The 26,370-nt window shown below is 46.0% G+C and overlaps 1 long non-coding RNA gene across 1 annotated transcript in view; it reads left to right on the top strand.

Annotated features, from left to right (window-relative positions):
• The window catches only part of LOC138667571 (uncharacterized), a 271,056-nt gene extending 247,144 nt beyond the window's left edge, over window positions 1-23,912 (top strand). Inside the window, exon 3 of the long non-coding RNA XR_011318827.1 lies at window positions 23,267-23,912. This is a non-coding gene — a long non-coding RNA (uncharacterized lncRNA). The remainder of the gene's footprint in view (window positions 1-23,266) is intronic.
• Window positions 23,913-26,370: the final 2,458 nt, after the last annotated feature.

Here is a 26,370-nt window from a genome sequence, read left to right as displayed (position 1 = left end):
CAAATCAGCAGCATGAACATCAGAGGCAACCACCCAAGAATTATCCTCCTGACCATAACCCTTCCACTTGACCAAATACTGAAGTTTCCGTCTGGAAACACGAGAATCCAAGATCTTTTCCACAACATACTCCAATTCTCCCTCCACCAGCACCGGAGCAGGAGGCTCAAGCGAAGTAACAACAGGTACCTCATACTTCCGCAACAACGACCGATGGAACACATTATGAATAGCAAACGATGCCGGGAGATCCAAACGAAACGACACAGGGTTAAGAATTTCCAAGATCCTATAGGGACCGATAAACCGAGGCTTGAACTTAGGAGAAGAGACCTTCATAGGAACAAAACGAGAAGACAACCACACCAAGTCCCCAACACGAAGTCGAGGACCCACGCGGCGACGGCGATTAGCAAACTGCTGAGCCCTCTCCTGGGACAACTTCAAATTGTCCACCACATGACTCCAAATCTGATGCAACCTATCCACCACCATGTCCACTCCAGGACAATCAGAAGGCTCCACCTGACCAGAGGAAAAACGAGGATGAAACCCCGAATTACAAAAGAAAGGAGAAACCAAGGTAGCAGAACTAGCCCGATTATTAAGGGCAAATTCGGCAAGCGGCAAAAAGGTAACCCAGTCATCTTGATCAGCAGAAACAAAACACCTTAAATAAGTTTCCAAGGTCTGATTAGTTCGTTCCGTCTGGCCATTCATCTGAGGATGGAATGCAGACGAAAAGGACAAATCAATGCCCATCTTAGCACAGAACGTCCGCCAAAATCTAGACACAAACTTGGATCCCCTGTCAGAAACAATGTTCTCCGGAATACCATGCAAACGAACCACGTTCTGAAAAAACAGAGGGACCAACTCAGAGGAGGAAGGTAACTTAGGCAAGGGGACCAGATGAACCATCTTAGAAAAGCGGTCACACACAACCCAGATGACGGACATTTTTTGAGAGACAGGGAGATCCGAAATAAAGTCCATGGAAATGTGCGTCCAAGGCCTCTTCGGGATAGGCAAAGGTGACAACAATCCACTGGCCCGAGAACAGCAAGGCTTAGCCCGAGCGCAAACTTCACAAGACTGCACAAAAGAACGCACATCCCTCGACAAGGAAGGCCACCAAAAAGACCTGGCCACCAAGTCTCTAGTACCAAATATTCCAGGATGACCTGCCAACGCAGAAGAATGGACCTCGGAGATGACTCTACTGGTCCAATTATCCGGAACAAACAGTCTTTCAGGCGGACAACGATCAGGTTTATCCGCCTGAAACTCCTGCAAAGCACGTCGCAAGTCTGGGAAGAAAGCCGACAAAATCACCCCATCCCTAAGGATACCAGTGGGCTCAGAATTTCCAGGGGAATCAGGCACAAAACTCCTAGAAAGAGCATCCGCCTTCAGATTCTTTGAACCTGGCAGGTATGAAACCACTAAATCGAACCAGGAGAAAAACAGTGACCAACGAGCCTGTCTAGGATTCAGACGCCTGGCAGACTCAAGGTAAATCAGATTTTTGTGATCAGTCAAGACCACCACACGATGTCTAGCACCCTCAAGCCAATGACGCCACTCCTCAAATGCCCACTTCATGGCCAAAAGCTCCCGATTACCAACATCATAATTCCGCTCAGTGGGCGAAAACTTTCTAGAAAAGAACGCACATGGCTTCATCACCGAGCAATCGGAGCTTCTCTGTGACAAAACCGCCCCCGCTCCAATCTCAGAAGCATCAACCTCAACCTGAAAAGGAAGCGAAACATCTGGCTGACGCAACACAGGAGCAGAAGAAAATCGGCGCTTAAGTTCCTGAAAGGCCTCCACAGCCGCAGGAGACCAATCAGCAACATCAGCACCCTTCTTAGTCAGATCCGTCAAAGGCTTAACAACACTAGAAAAATTAGTTATGAAACGACGATAAAAATTAGCAAAGCCCAAGAACTTCTGTAGACTCTTAAGAGATGTAGGCTGCGTCCAGTCACAAATAGCTTGAACCTTGACGGGATCCATCTCAATAGTAGAAGGGGAAAAAATATACCCCAAAAAAGAAATCTTCTGGACTCCAAAGAGACACTTTGAACCTTTTACAAACAAAGAATTGGCCCGCAGGACCTGAAACACCTTCCTGACCTGCTGAACATGGGACTCCCAGTCATCAGAAAAAACCAAAACATCATCCAAATACACAATCATAAATTTATCCAGATATTCACGGAAAATATCGTGTATAAAGGACTGGAAGACAGAAGGAGCATTAGAAAGTCCAAAAGGCATCACCAAATACTCAAAATGGCCCTCAGGCGTATTAAATGCGGTTTTCCACTCATCACCCTGCTTAATCCGCACAAGATTATGCGCACCCCGAAGATCAATCTTAGTGAACCATTTAGCCCCCTTAATGCGAGCGAACAAATCAGTCAACAATGGCAAAGGATACTGATATTTGACCGTAATCTTATTCAAAAGACGGTAATCTAAACAAGGCCTCAAGGAACCATCTTTTTTGGCCACGAAAAAAAAAACTGCTCCCAAAGGAGATGAAGATGGACGGATATGTCCCTTTTCCAAGGACTCCTTAACATAATCCCGCATAGCAGTATGCTCTGGCACTGACAGATTGAACAAACGACCTTTAGGAAATTTACTGCCAGGAATCAAATCTATAACACAATCGCAATCCCTGTGAGGAGGAAGCGAATTGAGCTTAGGCTCCTCAAAAACATCCCGATAATCAGACAAAAATACAGGAACCTCAGAAGGAGTAGATGAAGCGATAGAAATCGGAGTTGCATCATCATGAACCCCCTGACATCCCCAGCTTAACACAGGCATCGTTTTCCAGTCCAAGACTGGGTTATGAGTTTGTAACCATGGCAGACCAAGCACTAAGACATCATGTAAATTATACAGTACCAGGAAGCGAATCACCTCCTGATGAACGGGAGTCATACGCATGGTCACGTGTGTCCAGTACTGAGGTTTATTCATAGCCAAAGGTGTAGAGTCAATTCCTTTCAAAGGAATAGGGACTTCCAGAGGCTCCAGACTAAACCCACAGCGGTTGGCAAATGACCAGTCCATAAGACTCAGGGCAGCGCCTGAATCCACATAGGCATCGATGGAAATGGCTGATAATGAACAAATCAGAGTCACAGACAGAATGAACTTAGACTGTAAAGTACTAATGGCAACAAACTTATCAACCTTTTTTGTGCGTTTAGAGCATGCTGATATAACATGAGCTGAATCACCACAATAAAAACACAACCCATTTTTCCGCCTATAGTTTTGCCGTTCACTTCTGGACTGAATTCTATCACATTGCATTGTCTCAGGTGCCTGTTCAGAAGACACCGCCAAATGGTGCACAGGTTTGCGCTCCCGTAAACGCCGATCAATCTGAATAGCCATAGTCATAGACTCATTCAGACCTGTAGGCGCCGGGAACCCCACCATAACATCTTTAATGGCCTCAGAAAGGCCATCTCTGAATTTTGCAGCCAGAGCGCACTCATTCCACTGAGTAAGCACCGACCATTTCCGAAATTTCTGACAATATATTTCTGCTTCATCTTGCCCCTGAGAGAGAGCCAATAAAGCTTTTTCAGCCTGAATCTCTAGGTTAGGTTCCTCATAGAGCAAACCCAATGCCAGAAAAAACGCATCCACATTGAGCAACGCAGGATCCCCTGGTGCCAATGCAAATGCCCAATTCTGAGGGTCACCCCGCAGGAAAGATATTACAATTTTGACTTGCTGAGCAGGGTCTCCAGAGGAGCGAGATTTCAAAGAAAGAAACAACTTGCAATTGTTCCTAAAATTCAGAAAACTAGATCTATCTCCAGAAAAAAACTCTGGGATAGGAATTCTAGGTTCAGACATAGGAGCATGTACAACAAAATCTTGTATATTTTGAACCTTAGCAGCAAGATTATTCAGGCTGGAAGCCAAACTCTGGACGTCCATGATAAACAGCTGAGGTCAGAGCCATTCAAGGATTAAGAGGAGGTAAGACGCAGCCAGGCTGCAATTAAGGCTAGGCAGCAAACTCTGAGGGAAGGAAAAAAAAAAAAAAACTTCCTCAGACTACTTTTCCTCCTACTTCAGCCAATACGATTACCACTTTTGGGCCGGCGATACTATCATGATCCCAATGGCAGGGGATCACAAAAGGACAAGCACACAAAAAACAGAACAAGCTCTAGGGTGATGGAAACTGAGCTGACCGCGATCCTGAACCTAATTCACAACGCTAGCAGTAGCCGGGGAACGTGCCTACGATGATTCTAGACGTCTCGCGCCAGCCGAAGGACTAGCTTCCCCTATTAGAAGAAACAAAGACCTCTCTTGCCTCCAGAGAAACACCCCACAGAAATAGCAGCCCCCCACATGTAATGACGGTGAAATGAGAGGAAAGCACATACGTAGTAATGAAAACAGATTCAACAAAATGAGGCCCGCTAAAACTAGATAGCAGAGGATACTAAAGTGAACTGCGCGGTCAGCGAAAAACCCTACAAAAAACCATACTGAAATTACTCATGTGCCAACTCATGGAACATGAGGAGTAATATCAGCCCACTAGAGCAACCAGCAACAAGGAATCACATAACTGCAAGCTGGACTAAAACAAAAATAAAGCAAAACGTGGAACAGGAAAATCAAAAACTTAGCTTGTCCTGAAGATTACAGAAGCGGAAAGCAGCGGTAACAAGACACACTGATTACATTGATCGCCGGTGAGGAAATGACAAGAAAGCCAGGATAAATAGGAAACTCCCATATCCTGATAGAACAGGTGGAAACCAGAGACCGCAGAGAACACAAGTCACCCAGTACCATCTGTAACCACCAGAGGGAGCCCAAAAACAGAATCCACAACAATTCTCCTTAATGTACTCTGACATAGACTGGGTCTCAGCTGCCGATAGAGGGTAGATTCTACCTCTGGGTGGAGAACAACTGGGAAGGAGATCAATCGGGCACTCATAAGGACGGTGTGGAGGAAGACTTTCAGCCTCTCTCTTGTCGAAGACGTCCGCGTAGGACCAGTAAGGTGTTGGTAAACCTTCCGGAACACAAGCAGACAGAGACGGCAGGGCTGGGCGAACTGACTGTAGACAACGTGAATGACAAGTAGGCCCCCATCATAGGACATCTCCGGTACGCCAATTAAGGGTCGGTTCATGTACTCGAAGCCACGGAAGACCAAACAATAATGCGTGAGAAAGATTTGGTAGAACGTAGAGGGCAATTTTCTCGTGGTGAAGAGCCCCAATCTGTATCTCCACCTCCTCTGTAACCAACGAGATAGCTTCTTGTAAGGGTCTCCCATCCACAGAAGCAATTAAACGAGGAGAGTCCAAAGAGAAGACTGGGATGCGAAGCCTCCGAACCGCGTCAAGACTGATAAAATTACCTGCCGCGCCCGAATCCACATACGCAGTCTCAGAAAAGCGACCTAGATCGGAAATTAGTAAAACGGAAAGGGTTAAAGGCTGAGAGGAAGCTGAAACACCTAGGGAGGCCTCTCTTACCTGACCTAGGCGGAGAAGTTTTCCGGTCTCTCCGGACAGCTACGTAGCTACGTAGAAGCAGAGGCCTTGGGTACGCCTCTCCTTGCGACGTTGCTCCGCCAACCTTACTCGATCCACTTGCATGGGTTCGGGTGAAGAAGAGGAAGAAGACGCTGCAGCGGGAACTCGAGGGCTACTGGACCGACGGGGAGGAGTAGAGACATTAGACCTTCTAGCACAAGCAGATTCACGAGAACGCTCTTGAAAGCGAAGATCTATACGTGTAGCGAGAGAGATAAGATCCTCCAGAGTGGTTGGAGTATCTCGTCCAGCGAGTTCGTCCTTAATACAACTGGACAAGCCCCGCCAAAACGCACCCACTAGAGCTTCATTATTCCATCCGAGCTCCGACGCCAGGGTACGGAAGCGGATGGCATACTGTCCCACTGACAGGGAACCCTGACGTAAATTAAACAGAGACTCAGTAGTTGAGGCCAAACGTCCGGGCTCGTCAAAAACCTTACGGAAGGTCTCAAGGAAATCTTCCAAGTGGGAGACTATGGGATCGTCTCGCTCCCACAAGGGATTTATCCAGGCTAAAGCCTCTCCCTCCAAGTGAGACACTATAAACGCTACTCTGGCTCGTTCAGTAGGATACTGCAGAGGTAGAAGCTCGAAATGGAGACGGCATTGATTCAAAAACCCTCTGCAGAGTTTGGGATCGCCAGAATACCGGGGAGGTTTACCCAGACGAGGTGGAGGATGAGAGGTTAGAACGGAAGCGGAATCCTGAGATGACGCATGAGCGGAGGCAATAGGAGCCGACTGTAAGCTGAATAAGCGATCATCAATAGATGCCATATAACTCAACATACGGGTTTGAGTATCCCGCTGTTGAGAAAGTTCTTGCTGTAGGTTAGCTAGCTGAGCGGCGTTTACTGGATCAGCAGTTTGCAGGGAGGTTAAGCGTGACTCCATATTCTTCATAAAGGCCATAATGCGCTGCTGGTTATCGCGCAAAAGGGCCAACTCTTTCTGAGCCGAGAAGGGTGTACTAGTGGGGTCCATGGCCTGATTGTACTATTACGGACACTACTAGAACTAAGAGTGGACCCTCTGGACCGTGGGCAACCCTACCCCTGGGCGAGCAGACCTAGAGATGAACCGACCCCTATACAGGGACCGTAAGGGGCAGGCCCAGAGGTCACTTACCCACAGTGGAAGTACCGAGAGGGACGGCTCCAGGGAAGAGAACAAAAAGGCACGAAAGGAAACTCGAAAGGACTGTAAACCAGAAGGGGAACGCGGACGCCAGCGGGAGACTGTGGAACAAAACAAAAAGGAAGGTTAGGAATACTAAGCAAAACAGAAACTGGAATCACAAGAACAGAGGACGAAAACGGAAAGGAGCGCAGTCCGCCCAAAGAGACGGCGAACAGCGAGGCAAAGAACGAGCACAAGCGAGAGAGCCAGAAGCACAGGAAATGCAAAGACAATCAGGCAAAGAGGCACAGAGAAGGACGCCTAATATAGCAAGGACACGGGCAGGGATTGGTTGAGACTATACTGACCTATCCCTGGGAATGGTATTGGGTGCGATGCGCCTGCCCCTATTGTGGAAGCCAGAGCGCCTGCGCAGGGTCAGCAAGCCCCCAGTGACCGAAGACTCCGGAAGTGAAGCGGAGCCGGCGGGACACCTGAACCCGGAAGTGGAATGCCGGGGACGCGCCGCTGCAGGGGAAAGAACAGAGCGGCGAGAGCGCGCCGCAGGAAGATCAGAGACCCCAGCAGGAGAGGACGAGCGGACGCGACTAGAGCCGACACCGGGACCGCGGCGAGCCGCAGCCGCAACAGCGGTAACAATGAGCCTTCTTGCATATCAGCATATGATGGGCACAATTTCTAGTTATGAATTTCATGAAGGACTTGCAGCCATTACAGAAGGAGGTTAATATGTTATAAATGAAAAGAACAAATCTTTTTTTACTTTCAGCTGCTCAGATCTCTGCAAACTGTATTTGACCTTACTTGGCTACATGTTCAGCTTGGAATGACTGGAGGGATTGACTGGACTGTGGTTTTCATCTGCAGGTGCCTGAAGAAGAATTGGGGACCCCTCCCAGAACTCTGGATAACATTATGATTACAGCCTCCCAGTGGGCTAAGAACTGTTTACAATGTAGGATCAGTCGACGGACCCCGCACAGATTTTCCAGCCCTGAAGCAAATCAATATAAAAATCTGAGAAATTCCCCTAATACAAACATCTAAACTGCCTGTTTTACTCATCTTCCTGAAGAATACAATGTCCTGATTCAATTATTGTTCTCCACATTTCATTTATGGTGGGGTCAAGTATGTGCTTACCATGACTTTTGGATATGGGATGGACCCCACTCCTTCTTAAAACCACCATAACTACTGTAAACCTAGGTACTAAAATAAATACACAAAACACGTTATTTTGGTTGTCAAAATGGCCACAGCTTTTATTCAAATCACAGGATTAAATAATCACAGTAGAAGTCAGGTGGAGTACTAGTACATTGGGATTCACAAGTACTGCGATATCCCCAGCTGTCTGACATACAGCACCAGGACAGACAGCCATAAAGGGGCGGCACGCACTGGTTTGCCATTCAAGCAGAGCCAGTAAACTTTCAGGGCACCAATGACCCTATTATCCTCACTCCTGTGCTTAACCACTGTGCCCGCCCCTGATTGATGTTACCTGTTGTGAATTCTGTGGCTGAATTCACTCCTGTGGTCACAAGTGGTACTGCAGCTTCTGAGCTTCCTCCCTCAGGTGTTCTGGTGAGCTCGTTAACTGCTTCATTACTTAACTCCGCCTGATGCTGCTATCCTTGCTCCTTGTCAATGTTTCAGTGTTGGATCTGAGCTTCTCCTGATTGTTCCTGTGACCTGCTGCTCTGTATAGCTAAGTGCTTTTTGCTTTTTTGTTGCTTTTTTTCTGTCCAGCTTGTCTTTTGTTTTGCTGGAAGCTCTGAGACGCAAAGGGTGTACCGCCGTGCCGTTAGTTCGGCACGGTGGTTTTTTTTTTACCCCCTTTGCGTGGTTTTGCTTTAGGGTTTTTTGTAGACTGCAAAGTTCGCTTTACTGTCCTCGCTCTGTCCTAGAATATCGGGCCCCACTTTGCTGAATCTATTTCATCCCTACGTTTTGTCTTTTCATCTTACTCACAGTCATTATATGTGGGGGGCTGCCTTTTCCTTTGGGGAATTTCTCTGGGGCAAGTCAGGCCTATTTTTCTATCTTCAGGCTAGCTAGTTTCTTAGGCTGTGCCGAGTTGCCTAGGTAGTTGTTAGGCGCAATCCACAGCCGCTTTTAGTTGTGTTTAGGATAGGATCAGGTGTGCGGTCTACAGAGTTTCCACGTCTCAGAGCTCGTTCTTGTATTTTTGGGTATTTGTCAGATCACTGTGTGCGCTCTGATCGCTAAGCACACTGTGTTTCTGGATTGCCTTCATAACACCTGTCATTAGCAAACATAACAGTACAAGCGTAAATCTGTGCACCATTTGGCGGTACTGCCTGAGGTTAAACCTGAGCCTATGCAGTGCGATAGGACTATGACTAGAGTTGAACGGCAGGAATACAGACATCTGAATGGTCTGTGTTTCTACTGTGGTGATTCCACTCATGCTATTTCTGATTGTCCTAAGCGCACTAAGCGGTCCGCTAGGTCTGCCGTCATTGGTACTGTACAGTCCAAATTCCTTCTGTCCATTACCTTGATATGCTTTTTGTCGTCGTTTTCTGTCATGGCGTTTGTGGATTCGGGCGCTGCCCTGAATCTGATGGATTTGGATTATGCTAAACGTTGTGGGTTTTTCTTGGAGCCTTTGCGGTGTCCTATTCCATTGAGAGGAATTGATGCTACACCTTTGGCCAAGAATAAACCTCAATACTGGGCCCAGCTGACCATGTGCATGGCTCCTGCACATCAGGAAGTTATTCGCTTTCTGGTGTTGCATAATCTGCATGATGTGGTCGTGTTGGGGTTGCCATGGCTACAAACCCATAATCCAGTATTGGATTGGAATTCCATGTCGGTATCCAGCTGGGGTTGTCAGGGGGTACATGGTGATGTTCCATTTTTGTCGATTTCGTCATCCACCCCTTCTGAGGTCCCAGAGTTCTTGTCTGATTATCAGGATGTATTTGAAGAGCCCAAGTCCGATGCTCTACCTCCGCATAGGGATTGTGATTGTGCTATCAATTTGATTCCTGGTAGTAAATTCCCTAAAGGTCGATTATTTAATTTATCCGTGCCCGAACACGCCGCTATGCGCAGTTATGTGAAGGAATCCCTGGAGAAGGGACATATTCGCCCATCGTCATCACCACTGGGAGCAGGGTTCTTCTTTGTAGCCAAGAAGGATGGTTCGCTGAGACCGTGTATTGATTACCGCCTTCTTAATAAGATCACTGTTAAATTTCAGTATCCCTTGCCATTGTTGTCTGACTTGTTTGCTCGGATTAAGGGGGCTAGTTGGTTCACTAAGATAGATCTTCGTGGTGCGTATAATCTGGTGAGAATCAGGCAAGGAGATGAATGGAAAACTGCATTCAATACGCCCGAGGGTCATTTTGAGTATCTAGTGATGCCGTTCGGACTTGCCAATGCTCCATCTGTGTTTCAGTCTTTTATGCATGACATCTTCCGTGAGTATCTGGATAAATTCCTGATTGTTTACTTGGATGACATTTTGATCTTCTCAGATGATTGGGAGTCTCATGTGAAGCAGGTCAGAATGGTTTTTCAGGTCCTGCGTGCTAACTCTTTGTTTGTGAAGGGATCAAAGTGTCTCTTCGGTGTGCAGAAAGTTTCATTCTTGGGGTTCATCTTTACCCCTTCTACTATCGAGATGGATCCAGTTAAGGTCCAAGCCATCCAGGATTGGATTCAGCCGACATCTCTGAAAAGTCTGCAAAAGTTCCTGGGCTTTGCTAATTTTTATCGTCGCTTCATCTGTAATTTTTCTAGCATTGCCAAACCATTGACCGATTTGACCAAGAAGGGTGCTGATTTGGTTAATTGGTCTTCTGCTGCTGTGGAAGCTTTTCAGGAGTTGAAGCGTCGTTTTTGTTCTGCCCCTGTGTTGTGTCAGCCAGATGTTTCTCTTCCGTTCCAGGTCGAGGTTGATGCTTCTGAGATTGGAGCAGGGGCGGTTTTGTCACAGAGAGGTTCTGATTGCTCAGTGATGAAAGCATGTGCTTTCTTTTCCAGGAAGTTTTCGCCCGCTGAGCGTAATTATGATGTGGGCAATCGAGAGTTGCTGGCCATGAAGTGGGCATTCGAGGAGTGGCGTCATTGGCTTGAAGGAGCTAAGCATCGCGTGGTGGTATTGACTGATCATAAGAACTTGAATTATCTCGAGTCTGCCAAGCGCTTGAATCCTAGACAGGCCCGTTGGTCGTTATTTTTTGCCCGCTTCGACTTTGTGATTTCGTACCTTCCGGGCTCTAAAAATGTGAAGCCGGATGCTCTGTCTAGGAGTTTTGTGCCCGACTCTCCGGGTTTATCTGAGCCAGCGGGTATCCTCAAGGAAGGAGTCATTGTGTCTGCCATCTCCCCTGATTTGCGGCGGGTGCTGCAAAAATTTCAGGCGAATAAACCTGATCGTTGTCCAGCAGAGAAACTGTTCGTCCCTGATAGGTGGACTAATAAACTTATCTCTGAGCTTCATTGTTCGGTGTTGGCTGGTCATCCTGGAATCTTTGGTACCAGAGAGTTAGTGGCTAGATCCTTCTGGTGGCCATCTCTGTCACGGGATGTACGTACTTTTGTGCAGTCCTGTGGGATTTGTGCTAGGGCTAAGCCCTGCTGTTCTCGTGCCAGTGGGTTGCTTTTGCCCTTGCCGGTCCCAAAGAGGCCTTGGACACATATTTCGATGGATTTCATTTCTGACCTTCCCGTTTCTCAAAAGATGTCAGTCATTTGGGTGGTCTGTGATCGCTTTTCTAAAATGGTCCATCTGGTGCCCTTGGCTAAATTGCCTTCCTCCTCTGATTTGGTACCTTTGTTCTTTCAGCATGTGGTTCGGTTGCATGGCATTCCTGAGAATATTGTTTCTGACAGAGGTTCCCAGTTTGTTTCAAGGTTTTGGCGAGCCTTTTGTGGTAGGATGGGCATTGACCTATCCTTTTCCTCGGCTTTCCATCCTCAGACTAATGGCCAGACCGAACGAACCAATCAGACCTTGGAAACATATCTGAGATGTTTTGTTTCTGCAGACCAGGATGATTGGGTGTCCTTTTTGCCGTTGGCTGAGTTCGCCCTTAATAATCGGGCCAGCTCGGCTACCTTGGTTTCTCCATTTTTTTGCAATTCTGGGTTCCATCCTCGTTTCTCTTCAGGACAGGTTGAGTCTTCGGACTGTCCTGGTGTGGATTCTGTGGTGGATAGGTTGCAGCAGATCTGGACTCAGGTAGTGGACAATTTGATCTTGTCCCAGGAGAAAGCTCAACTTTTCGCTAATCGCAGACGCCGTGTGGGTCCCCGACTTCGTGTTGGGGATCTGGTTTGGTTATCTTCTCGTCATATTCCTATGAAGGTTTCCTCTCCTAAATTTAAACCTCGTTTTATTGGTCCGTATAGGATTTCTGAGGTTCTCAATCCTGTGTCTTTTCGTTTGACCCTCCCAGACTCCTTTTCCATACATAATGTATTCCATAGGTCGTTGTTGCGGAGATACGTGGCACCTATGGTTCCATCTGTTGAGCCTCCTGCCCCGGTTTTGGTGGAGGGGGAATTGGAGTATATTGTGGAGAAGATTTTGGATTCTCGTGTTTCTAGACGGAAACTCCAGTATCTGGTTAAATGGAAGGGTTATGCTCAGGAAGATAATTCCTGGGTTTTTGCCTCTGATGTTCATGCTTCCGATCTTGTTCGTGCCTTTCATGCGGCTCATCCTGGTCGGCCTGGGGGCTCTGGTGAGGGTTCGGTGACCCCTCCTCAAGGGGGGGGTAATGTTGTGAATTCTGTGGCTGAATTCACTCCTGTGGTCACAAGTGGTACTGCAGCTTCTGAGCTTCCTCCCTCAGGTGTTCTGGTGAGCTCGTTAACTGCTTCATTACTTAACTCCGCCTGATGCTGCTATCCTTGCTCCTTGTCAATGTTTCAGTGTTGGATCTGAGCTTCTCCTGATTGTTCCTGTGACCTGCTGCTCTGTATAGCTAAGTGCTTTTTGCTTTTTTGTTGCTTTTTTTCTGTCCAGCTTGTCTTTTGTTTTGCTGGAAGCTCTGAGACGCAAAGGGTGTACCGCCGTGCCGTTAGTTCGGCACGGTGGGTTTTTTTTACCCCCTTTGCGTGGTTTTGCTTTAAGGTTTTTTGTAGACTGCAAAGTTCGCTTTACTGTCCTCGCTCTGTCCTAGAATATCGGGCCCCACTTTGCTGAATCTATTTCATCCCTACGTTTTGTCTTTTCATCTTACTCACAGTCATTATATGTGGGGGGCTGCCTTTTCCTTTGGGGAATTTCTCTGGGGCAAGTCAGGCCTATTTTTCTATCTTCAGGCTAGCTAGTTTCTTAGGCTGTGCCGAGTTGCCTAGGTAGTTGTTAGGCGCAATCCACAGCCGCTTTTAGTTGTGTTTAGGATAGGATCAGGTGTGCGGTCTACAGAGTTTCCACGTCTCAGAGCTCGTTCTTGTATTTTTGGGTATTTGTCAGATCACTGTGTGCGCTCTGATCACTAAGCACACTGTGTTTCTGGATTGCCTTCATAACACCTGTCATTAGCAAACATAACAGTTACCATTACAACGTCCTTGAGGCTGGCCACCAAAGCCGAGCCTGCTCACCACCATGAGGTTTTACATCCTCTATTAGTTAAAATGAGTCCACCTTAACTTGTCTGCAACTTCCACCTGACTCCTAAACCGCAAAGCCGTGACGGGTTATAAATTCCAAGTCTCATTTGACACTTTTTTTTTTAATAAATCATTTTTGCAAACTTAAAAACTAGGAGTCCCTGCAAAAGCATTAATGGGACTAAACTTGGCAAACTCCCGACTCACAAAGAGTCATCCTACAGCGCTCAGGAGAGGAAAAACCCCCTGTGGAGGAAACCTCCAGGGAACCATGGCTGAAGGATTGCCCTTCCCTTGGGCTTAGAAGGTTACCGCAAATAATAACTCTTTATAGCCAATATACAATTGAACCTGGTACAAGATATACAATGACAAATAAAAAAATACAACAAAGCATTTATCATTATACAAGCATTAATTAAAAAGTTTAAGGACAGAGATTATAAACAGGGCGGGAGGGCGGGTAATGTTTCCTCCTGTCCATCCTGTGAGAGAAAGAGGGAGAGCCAGAGTTGCCTCCCCTATATAAGCCCCACCCTCCTCACAGTAATACACCAGGCACAAACATCTAAACTCCTTCCTCTTAAAGTAACAACACTCTTGTTTAAAATCTACACTGCAATACAAACAAAGGCTGCAGGAGTTCTCAGTCCACCCATCCCCAAGTCATGTCCACCTCCGTCTAGTCTCCGGTGGTTTCTTGACTTTTGGATATGGGATGGACCCCACTCCATCTTAAAACCACCATAACTACTGTAAACCTAGGTACTAAAATAAATACATAAAACACGTTATTTTGGTTGTCAAAATGGCCACAGCTTTTATTCAAATCACAGGATTAAATAATCACAGTAGAAGTCAGGTGGAGTGCTAGTACATTGGGATTCACAAGTACTGCGATATCCCCAGCTGTCTGACATACAGCACCAGGACAGACAGCCATAAAGGGGCGGCACGCACTGGCTTGCCATTCAAGCAGAGCCAGTAAACTTTCAGGGCACCAATGACCCTATTATCCTCACTCCTGTGCTTAACCACTGTGCCCGCCCCTGATTGATGTTACCATTACAACGTCCTTGAGGCTGGCCACCAAAGCCGAGCCTGCTCACCACCATGAGGTTTTACATCCTCTATTAGTTAAAATGAGTCCACCTTAACTTGTCTGCAACTTCCACCTGACTCCTAAACCGCCACCAGCGAGGCCATTTGACACCTTGAATGGACTCGACCCCCATCACCCATGCCTAATAAAGTCATCAACCAGATCTGCATGCTATGGAAAGACTGTGCATATAAGGAACAAAATTCCAGGACTACAACAGATTAATTTTAACAATGCAACACTACCAAATTATGATCGATAATATGGTAACTACAGCAAAATACCAGCCGCTAAACATCCTGCAATGTGGATCCTATAATAGGGAATGCAGAAACTAAACCATAACAAAGGGGTAGCCACAGTCTGACTACCTGTATAATGACATCTGTGATGCCTCAAAAACTATTATACTGCATGTATTGTAGCCAGCTCTAATAACTCACTAATTCACCGATTTCAGTTCAAGAAACCACCATTACATACAGTAGCTGGGCTGTGCAGTAACCAATTCTTAAACCCACTTAATATTACTACCCAAAAAGTGATGAGTGTATATAAAGAGAAAGATACTATAAACAAGGAGTAATTAAAAGCCTTACACAATATAATATCGACATTATAACCGATCATTAAATAATTTAAATAATTTCTGCAATATTTGGACATAGTAAATGAAATAAGCCTATAGCAGAAAAGTCTACAAAGACATTATTAATAACCTTGCCACGCCATTGTTAATTGCTTTACAGGCACTTGATAACATATACCATTAACCTTCTCCAACTGGGACAAAGGCATTGGGAATAGGCACATTGCCCTTTGTGTTAATGCACTTGATGTCTTCACCCCTAGCCGCTCCCACTGGCTCAAGGGCATCGGGATGCACTTTATTACTTTTCTCTTAGTCACTCCCACTGGCACCCATATTAGGTACATTGCTCTTCAGTTTAATGCCCCAGATTACTGCATTGTCCAGACAACAACCTTGAAAGAAATAGGAGTTGGTCAATATAAACAGTCAAAATCTGTGCCTCAGCATTCTCAAGTCACAGGTACTATTCAGGACCTCGTCCAACACCCCAGGCATATGACCTGTCCAGGTGCTATTCAGGACGTCAGTCCAACACCCCAGGCATATAACCTGTCCAGGTGCTATTCAGGACATCAGTCCAACATCCCAGGCATATGACCTGTCCAGGTGCTATTCAGGACGTCAGTCCAATACCCCAGGCATATAACCTGTCCGGGTGCTATTCAGGACGTAGTCCAACACCCCAGGCATATGACCTGTCCAGGTGCTATTCAGGACGTCAGTCCAACATCCCAGGCATATGACCTGTCCAGGTGCTATTCAGGACGTCAGTCCAATACCCCAGGCATATAACCTGTCCAGGTGCTATTCAGAACGTAGTCCAACACCCCAGGCATATGACCTGTCCAGGCGTTATTCAGGACCTCGTCCAACACCCCAGGCATATGACCTGTCCAGGTACTATTCAGGACCTCGTCCAACACCACAGGCATATAACCTGTCCAGGTACTATTCAGGACCTCGTCCAACACCCAATTTGTATGCATGTAGAATATGATTGCCATGACCACAGGGACTTTACCCTAACAGGGTCTTGTAAGATATGAATGCTTCTGGAGACCAGAAGATATACCATGATGGTCACTCCTCCACACCAGGGGGCCATACCAAAGATGGTTACCCCTCCATTCCAGGAAGTCATACTATGATTTACACCCCTCCATCCAGGGGCCACACCCAAGATGTTTACTCCTCCACACAAAGGGGTGATACTATCATGAACACCCCCCCTAAACAGAGGGTCCATACCTGAGATGGTTACCCCTACTGACCAAATTATAATTAGCTTCAAGGACACACTAAAAAACAAAAAAAACCAAATAAGTGCTTTTTTTTTTAAATACACACCTTTATTAATACAAACATACAATAACCCAACAAAGCATAAATAACCTTAGCTAGCTGGGAGGAGTCCTTGAAGCTCATAAGATCTGGAGATTACCAAGCATAAAGTGAACATAAAATGTACCAACAATTACTCCCAGCCGTTACCCCACTAGCTCGGGAGTACCATAACCACAGGGTTTCAATGTTCACTTGAACTTCCTGAGGATCCGACAAACCTTTGCCGAAACTCCCCTCCACATTTCACCAGATCAGAACCATATTTAATACCAAAAGGAAGAATCCATATCCCAATGGATCCCCCAGACCAATTTGTAACCAACTTCAAGGAACCCCCCAACTGCCCAACTCCAGGTAATCCACTTAGTCTGTGCTATCCACCATCTTAGGTAATATAAAATTAATCACTCAGTGGATATACACCATTGCTGCAAATATATGAAGGGGACAATATAAGAATTAAAACAGCATACAATAAAACATCAAAGCATAAAGAACATTAACATGCTGGGAGGAGTCCCTGAAGCTAATAAGATCTGGTGATTACCAAACAAAAAGTGAACGTAAAATGTACCAACAATTACTCCCAGCCGTTACCCCACTAGCTTGGGAACACCACAACCAAAGGGTTCCAATGTTCACTTGAACTTCCTGAGGATTCAACAAACCCTTGCTGAAAATCCCCTCTACCATTCACCAGATCAAGAACCAAATTAAATTCCAAAAAGAGGAATCCATATCCCAATGGATCCCCCAGACCAATTTATAACCAACTTCAAGGACCCCCCCAACTGCACAAGATGTGGGATAAGTGAAGATGAAAACACCATGTAAGTTTACAACCAAGGCATATTACAGGTTGATCCTGGAAAATGTCCCATCATAAGGCCAGATACATTCGATGATGGGCAATGCTGTTATATGCTGTAACAATAAAGGAGAAGCCGCCTGCTCCTCTACAGCAGTTACAGACAGGCTCTCTAATCACCAGCTGCACATACCTCGTAAGAAAATATAATATGTAGGTCTAGTATAAGCTGCCTGCAGCCATAAGTGTATGTGCAGAAAACTGCAAGGTCTGTGTCCCCTGTCAGTCACACTACCTACATACAATAGACGAGAGACAGGGCTGAAAACTGGGCCCATGATGTGTTCTCCAGAGCACGGTGCAGCATCACACTAGGAGTGCCCACTCACTGCCCGCCATGACTGTGTTAGTAGTGCCCACTCACTGCCCGCCATATGCTGCGTTATTAGTGCCCACTCACCACCCCACCATGTGCTGAATTACTCCCCGAATAATTATTGACACCTGATAAAATATATATAGTATGGCTCCAGGTAATCCACTCAGGCTTGTGATAAGCTGCCTGCAGCCATAAGTATATACAGAAAAAGGGGTGGATATATCAGGCAGGACAGCATGCAACATAATAGGACTAAAGGCTGCCTTATCTCCAGAAATAAAGCACGGATTTGGAAGTCATGCACAGATTATATGTGCAGCAAGGAAAATAACCTGGAGACCCGGGATCTAACATGTACTCAAAGTCTATATACATGATAAGCATGCTGCGCAGAGATGGAGCCTTTTCTCATATATCACATATAGATAGTGAAAGTAACCTGGTTTTCACCCAGCATCATCAGACTGTACTGCAGCAGAGATGAGGTCACATACAGGTCACCAGACTCCATAAATGGGGAGGGGGGAATCAGCACACAGCAGCATGCAATGCACAGACATGAAGTGCAGCCTCTTACCATCATATACAGTGGGGCAAAAAAGTATTTAGTCAGTCAGCAATAGTGCAAGTTCCACCACTTAAAAAGATGAGAGGCGTCTGTAATTTACATCATAGGTAGACCTCAACTATGGGAGACAAACTGAGAAAAAAAAAATCCAGAAAATCACATTGTCTGTTTTTTTAACATTTTATTTGCATATTATGGTGGAAAATAAGTATTTGGTCAGAAACAAAATTTCATCTCAATACTTTGTAATATATCGTTTGTTGGCAATGACAGAGGTCAAACGTTTTCTGTAAGTCTTCACAAGGTTGCCACATACTGTTGTTGGTATGTTGGCCCATTCCTCCATGCAGATCTCCTCTAGAGCAGTGATGTTTTTGGCTTTTCGCTTGGCAACACGGACTTTCAACTCCCTCCAAAGGTTTTCTATAGGGTTGAGATCTGGAGACTGGCTAGGCCACTCCAGGACCTTGAAATGCTTCTTACGAAGCCACTCCTTCGTTGCCCTGGTGGTGTGCTTTGGATCATTGTCATGTTGAAAGACCCAGCCACGTTTCATCTTCAATGCCCTTGCTGATGGAAGGAGGTTTGCACTCAAAATCTCACGATACATGGCCCCATTCATTCTTTCATGTACCCGGATCAGTCGTCCTGGCCCCTTTGCAGAGAAACAGCCCCAAAGCATGATGTTTCCACCACCATGCTTTACAGTAGGTATGGTGTTTGATGGATGCAACTCAGTATTCTTTTTCCTCCAAACACGACAAGTTGTGTTTCTACCAAACAGTTCCAGTTTGGTTTCATCAGACCATAGGACATTCTCCCAAAACTCCTCTGGATCATCCAAATGCTCTCTAGCAAACTTCAGACGGGCCCGGACATGTACTGGCTTAAGCAGTGGGACACGTCTGGCACTGCAGGATCTGAGTCCATGGTGGCATAGTGTGTTACTTATGGTAGGCCTTGTTACATTGGTCCCAGCTCTCTGCATTTCATTTACTAGGTCCCCCCGCGTGGTTCTGGGATTTTTGCTCACCGTTCACCGATCATTCTGACCCCACGGGGTGGGATTTTGCGTGGAGCCCCAGATCGAGGGAGATTATCAGTGGTCTTGTATGTCTTCCATTTTCTAATTATTGCTCCCACTGTTGATTTCTTCACTCCAAGCTGGTTGGCTATTGCAGATTCAGTGTTCCCAGCCTGGTGCAGGGCTACAATTTTGGTCCTTTGACAGCTCTTTGGTCTTCACCATAGTGGAGTTTGGAGTCAGACTGTTTGAGGGTGTGCACAGGTGTCTTTTTATACTGATAACAAGTTTAAACAGGTGCCATTACTACAGGTAATGAGTGGAGGAAAGAGGAGACTCTTAAAGAAGAAGTTACAGGTCTGTGAGAGCCAGAAATCTTGATTGTTTGTTTCTGACCAAATACTTATTTTCCACCATAATATGCAAAAAAAATGTAAAAAAAACAGACAATGTGATTTTCTGGATTTTTTTTCACAGTTTGTCTCCCATAGTTGAGGTCTACCTATGATGTAAATTACAGACGCCTCTCATCTTTTTAAGTGGTGGAATTTGCACTATTGCTGACTGACTAAATACTTTTTTGCCCCACTGTATATACGGTATATATATATATGCCACCCCGTTACTGCTCCCTCTCACCAGTGACTAGTCCCTGTAACTGCCCAGCTCCACGCTACCAATAGCAGACACTCTATGTGTCAATGCTCTGACCCATCATACAGATACCCAAAACTCATGAAGACTCTGCATAATACAGCAAAAATGTGACACAACAGCCATGTCTGTAAGCAGGTCACACAGGAGCTGTCTCTGCAGTGTGTGAGGCAACTTGTAACAGACTCATGAAGGAACATGGCAGCTACATGAATCTCTGAGGTAATATTACTCCCAAATAAGATGTAAGAGCTGAGACTACACTAATACATGATGAATGTGGAGTAGTATATCAGCCATGTCTGCAGGGAGGTACACATGAGGGAACATGGCAGCTACATGAATTTCTGAGGTAAAATTGATCCCATATATGATGTAGGAGCTGATACTACACTAATACATGATGTGTGAGGTGAATCTACTCCTATCAGCTATAATGTGAGGTGATAACCCCAGTATTATATTCCCTGAAACTGCAGACATGTTTCCTCCAATGTTTCCTCCTGTCCATCGTGTGAGAGAAAGAGGGAGAGCCAGAGTTGCCTCCCCTATATAAGCCCCACCCTCCTCACAGTAATACACCAGGCACAAACATCTAAACTCCTTCCTCTTAAAGCAACAACAAAAATCTTTACTGCAATACAAACAAAGGCTGCAGGAGTTCTCAGTCCACCCATCCCCAAGTCATGTCCACCTCCGTCTAGTCTCCGGTGGTTTCTGACAAATAGTACAGGAGTGATATCCCAGACATCTGCAGCATCCACCACATGTACTAATATACATACTGCTCCACCACCAATCAAAGCTTTACATCAAGCTCTACATTGATCTAAACATCTTGTAGGGTAGTGTTCCTCTTAAAGAAGATAATCACTTACCAGAGCAAACATTACTGAGCATAACAGCAAATACAGTGGGACAGAAACCGGTTGGGTACTGTCAATTTAAAAAAGCTCAAACACATATGATTACAGAAGTACACGAGGTGGCACTATATCACTAAGGGTATGTTTCCACTGTCAGTATTGGCATCGCTTTAGACGCAGCGTTCTGTCCAAAGCGCTGCCGGCGTTTGTACGTGTGGTGATTCCGCATGTGTTCATTGAACCATGAGGAATCACTGCGTCCTATACATTGGACGGTGATATTTATCTTGCAGAGACTGAGTGCCTCCGCAAGATAAATTGACATGCTGCAGCCTGGAAAGACGCGCCGCATGTCCGGTTACTCAGGGAAGCCGGAGTCGTTCCTGTACACATAGTGTTGATGGGATTTCATAAAATCCCATCCACTATGCTGTAACATCTGGCCGCTGCGGACTGGACGCTGCGGCTGTATGCAGCGTCCAATCAGCAGCGTTTACTGACCGTGGAAACATACTCTTAAACATTGCAGAGTTAGGCTGTGTTCACACCACCGTTACGAATTCATGCTAGAGTCAGATCCGATACGTGATTGACCCAATCAACATCAGATAGGCACCACTGACTTGTAATGGTGCCTGGAAAATTTTTGTTAGGGTGCTCATCATTTCGCCCAAAAAAATAGCACTGCATATTAATCCAATGCAAATGTGAACCTAGCCTTAATTTTAAAAAAATGTAATCCTCTGCCACACCTGCCCCCTATTAACTTTACAACAGTTCTACTCCATTGACCATGTTGCCTCACACAGTCCCTAGCATCTATCTCCACTGACTTTTCTATTTCCACCTGATTCCAAGGCAGTCAGTTCAATTACACCCTGCAACTGGAACTATCCAGCCACGACTCAGGCCCCTCAAGAACCAGTCCTATGCTGCACATACATATCAAAACCTTAAGGTTAAGCTCCCACAATGAGTTTTTGAGAAATTTCATGCCCCTTGTGCTTCTTTTTTTTTTACACCTCAGGGCTATGTTTGAAATCCCCAACATGTCAGTTTTTCTTATGAGTAAACTGAGCTTTATGTTCAGGTTTCCCCCATAGAATTACACTACCATTCAACAGTTTAGGGTCACTTCGAAATTTCCTTATTTTTGAAAGAAAAGCACAGTTTTTTCCAATGAAGCTAACATTAAATGATTCAGAAATATACTCTATACATTGCTAATGTGGTAAATGATTATTCTAGCTGCAAATGTCTGGTTTGTAATCAGTGGCGTAACTACCGCGGTCGCAGCGGTCGCCAGTGCGACCGGGCCCGGCAGGTCAGGGGCCCGGGCCCGGCAGGTCAGGGGCACCCAACACCTCCTGCACGGCAACAGTCCGAGGCGTATCTAGGGGGAGGGGGCAGCCGGGGCACGTGAGAGACAGGAAGCAGCTCCAGTCATCATGCCAGGTGAGACTGTCAGCTTCTGCTCTGCAGCCCCGGGATAGAAGGTGAGAGCAGGGGGGGGAGGTGCGGGATGGAGCCACTTTAGTCAGGAGGAGCTGCAGAGCTGCAGCCGATTTACATCAGCCACCCCTGTACCAGAGAGGAGATTGTGAGTTGTGTATATGAGCTGGAATCGTGTGTGTGATATCTGTAGTATGTGTGTGTGTGTGTGTGTGTCAGGGACTTGTGTCCCTTGTCCCCGTGTGCCAGTCTCCCTTGCCCATTTGTCCCTGTGTGTCCCCATGTGCCTGTCTCCTTTGTCCCCTTGTGCTTGTGTCAGTCTCCCTTGCCCACTAGTCCCTGTGTGTCAGTCTCCCTTTCCAACTTGTCCCTGTGTCCCCTTGTGCTTGTATCCCTTGCCCACTTGTCCCCATGTGCCCCTTGTGTCAGGCTCCCTTGCCCACTAGTCCCCTTGTGTCAGTCTCCCTTGTCCCCTTCTGTCAGTCTCCCTTGCCCACTAGTCCCCTTGTAACCTTCTCCCCTGCCTCCTAGCCCCCATGTGTCCCCTTGTGCCTGTCTTCCTTGCTTCCTAGCCCCCCTATGTTACCCTTGTGCTTGTCTCCCCTAGCCCCCTTGTGCCCTCTCCCCTGCCCCCTCGTCACCATTCGCTCGTGTCTTTCTCACTGCCCCTGTATGGAGGGGCTGCATTATACTATTAGGGGGGCTGCGTTGTATTCTATGGGGGTTACATTGAGTTGTATGGCAGGGCTGCAGGGGGGGGCCCCATTTGGAAGTTCGCACCGGGGCCCCTAACTTTGTAGTTACGCCACTGTTTGTAATGCAATATCTTCATAGGTGTATAGAGGCCCATTTCCAACAACCATCACTCCAGTGTTCTTATGCTACTTTGTGTTTGCTAACTGTGTTAGAAGGCTAATGGATGGTTAGAGTACCCTTGAGCAAGTATGTTAGCACAGCTGAAAACAGTTTGGCTGATTAGAGAACCTATAAACCTGAGTTTCCTTTGAGCTAGTTGAGAATCTGGAGCATTACATTTGTTGGCTCCATTAAACTCTCAAAATGGCCAGAAAAAAAAAACCTTTCATGTGAAACTCAACAGTCTATTCTTGTTCCTAGAAATGAAGGCTATTCCATGAGAGAAATTGCCAAGAAACTGAAGATTTCCTACAACGGTGTGTACTACTCCCTTCAGAGGAGATCACAAACAGGCTCTAACCAGAGTAGAAAGAGAAGTGGGAGGCCCCGCTGCACAACTGAGCAACAAGACAAGTACATTAGAGTCTGTAGCTTGAGAAATCGACGCCTCACAGATCCTCAACTGGAAGCTTCATTAAATAGTACACGCAAAATGCCAGTGTCAACGTCTATAGTGAAGAGGCAACTCCGGGATGCTGGCCTTCAGGGCAGAGTGGCAAAGAAAAAGCCATAACTGAGACTGGCTAATAAAAGGAAAAGATTAATATGGGCAAAAGAACACAGACATTGGACAGAGGAAGATTGGAAAAAAGTGCTATGGACAGACGAATCCAAGTTTGAGGTGTTTGGATCACGCAGAACATTTGTAAGACGCAGAACAACTGAAAAGATGCTGGAAGAGTGCTTGACGCCATCTGTCAAGCATGGTGGAGGTAATGTGATGTTCTGGGGTTGCTGTGGTGCTGGTAAAGTGGGAGATTTGGACAAGGTAAAAGGGATTTTGAATAAGGAAGGCTATCACTCCAAGGGAGGGAGCAGTCTTTGACGAAAGCAAAGTCTGAAGGGAAAAATTATTATTTCAAATAAAAATCATTTTTTCAAGCCTTGTAAATGTCTGGACTAGATTTTAAATTCATTTGGCAACTCATTTGATTAATAAAAGTGTGAGTTTTCATGGAAAAAACAAAATTGTCTTGGTGACCCTAAACTTTTGAACGGTAGTGTACATTTGATAAAAAGCCGCACAGTAAAAAACACATGTACACTTTTAGTGGGTTTTCACTGTGAAAATGCACTAAAAGCACATGTAATCTGCATATGACTGTATCAATAAAGTTTTGACAAAGCCAAATGCCTGGAAATATCAAACACAAAGCAGCTCTATTTAAATACTGTTGTAGAGAATCGAAAAAAAACAAGGAGTCACTGGGGCTGTAGAAATCGCAGGAACGCTGGATGTCATCACGGACAGGAGACAGATCAAGAGTTAAAAGTTTTATTTAACAATAAGTGCAACTCCACGCAGGGGGTAAGGGTAGTGATAGAGAATGGGACAAAACTGGGAGAGTGGCAGGTTAGGACATGGACGAATGATAGTTCAGTAAAGAGGTGAAACTTATCAGACTGTAATATTCTTGTGTGCAGCGTCTCAGGGTTCCAACGGTGGCACCGACAACAGCGGCACGTGACGTCTCGATTAAGTCTGTGGTGGACGGGGATCCAACAGTGGAACCGACAACAGTGGCACGTGACGTGTTGATGTAGTCTTTGAGGAGAGAGTAACTTTCCCGTGCCAACGTCAGTCTGTCATGGTACTGAGTCCAATGTGTGAATCTGCGACTTCACTCCGCGATGTACACGAATCCTGGGTAGCAGAGCACTGGCCTAGCCACCTGTCTTTCACGGTGTTGCACACCCGGTGCAGTCTCCAGCGTCAAGTCTGAGTCACCTCCAGGCTCGGAGGATAGCGGGGGATTGCCAATTAGTCATCCACCATCAGTGGACCTGTATGCAGGGGTACTGTCGAGTCGGCCTGAACAAACGGATCACTCTGCCCTCACAGCAGACACAGCACCCGATTCACCACTCAGCTTTCCCGCCCGGGTACTGGCTCTTTTCCCGCGCGCAGCGCCATTTATCTCGACCCCCTACTATAGTCACATTCAAGGGTTCATCCTGGAATGAAAGTCTTCCCCTCTGCAACATGGGTGATAGCCCCGGCAGTTCCGGAGACGGCTTGAGAAAGGTACCCCCGTTCTGGTTCTTCCTCTTACACTGCTAGAAAGGATGAATGCTCATAAGTAGAGGTGAGACTACGTGTTTCAGTAACAGAGAGGTGTCTTCAAGGCCTGATGGAGGCACCTGAATGATGCTGTGACTATTTGCAAAGAGATGACAGGAAAGCAACATACTGTATGTACAGCATCTGTATACTGTTCATACAAACTCAACTAAGGCTGGTTTCACATTTGCGCTTATATCCGCAGCGTTTAAAACGCATCCACAAGTGGTGAAAAAAACACATGTAAGCGCGTACAAACGCTGCGTTTTTTAGACGCATGCGTTGTCGCATGCGGTTAAAAAAACGCCGCGTTTGTACGCGTTTACATGCGTTTTTTTCCTGCGTTTGCGCTTTTGGTACGCATGATGAGAAATTTCACAAGCTGGTTTTTGTTCATTCTGCTTCACAAAAATCGGAATAAAAAGCAATCAAAAATATCACGTGCCCGAAAATGTTACCAATAAAAATGTCAACTCGTCCCGTAAAAAACAAGACCTCACATGACTCTGTGGACCAAAACATGGAAAAATTGTAGCTCTCAAAATGTGGTAACGCAAAAAATATTTTTTGGAATAAAAAGCGTCTTTCAGTGTGTGACAGCTGCCAATCATAAAAATCCACTAGAAAACCCCTTATAATTAGAAATCAAACCCCCTTCATCAACTCCTTAGTTAGGGAAAAATTAAAAAATTAAAAAAATATATATTTATTTCCATTTTCCCATTAGGGTTAGGGCTAGGGTTAGGGTTAGGGTTTGGATCCCTTTGGGGTTAGGGTTAGGGCTAGGGTTAGGGTTTGGATCCCTTTGGGGTTAGGGTTAGGGCAAGGGTTAGGGTTAGGGCTAGGGTTAGGGTTTGGATCCCTTTGGGGTTAGGGTTAGGGTTCGGATCCCTTTATCACCTTGATGGTGGCTTAGGGTTAGGGCTAGGGTTAGGGTTTGGATCCCTTTATCACCTTGATGGTGGGGGGTGGCTTATCAGTGTCTAGACTTGTTTTTCTCTATGGAAACGCATGCATTCAAAAACGCAACCAACGCATGTGCTTAAAAACGCATGCGTTTACATTGACAGCAATGCTTTTTTTTACACAAACCGTGCGCAATCGAACGCATGCGTTTCCTGGCGGCATATAGACGCCTCTAAAAATACTACATGTTGCATTTCCGCGCCAAGCCGCAAGCGACAAAAAAGACGCATGCCTCGTCAAACGCGGCCAAACGCGAACAAAAAAAAAAGCATGCGTT

The sequence above is a fragment of the Ranitomeya imitator genome, chromosome 2 (genome assembly GCF_032444005.1).
Source record: "Ranitomeya imitator isolate aRanImi1 chromosome 2, aRanImi1.pri, whole genome shotgun sequence".
Taxonomy (NCBI): domain Eukaryota; kingdom Metazoa; phylum Chordata; class Amphibia; order Anura; family Dendrobatidae; genus Ranitomeya; species Ranitomeya imitator.
Note: the sequence above shows the minus strand (reverse complement) of the source record. Positions and strands in the feature narration are given on the sequence as shown.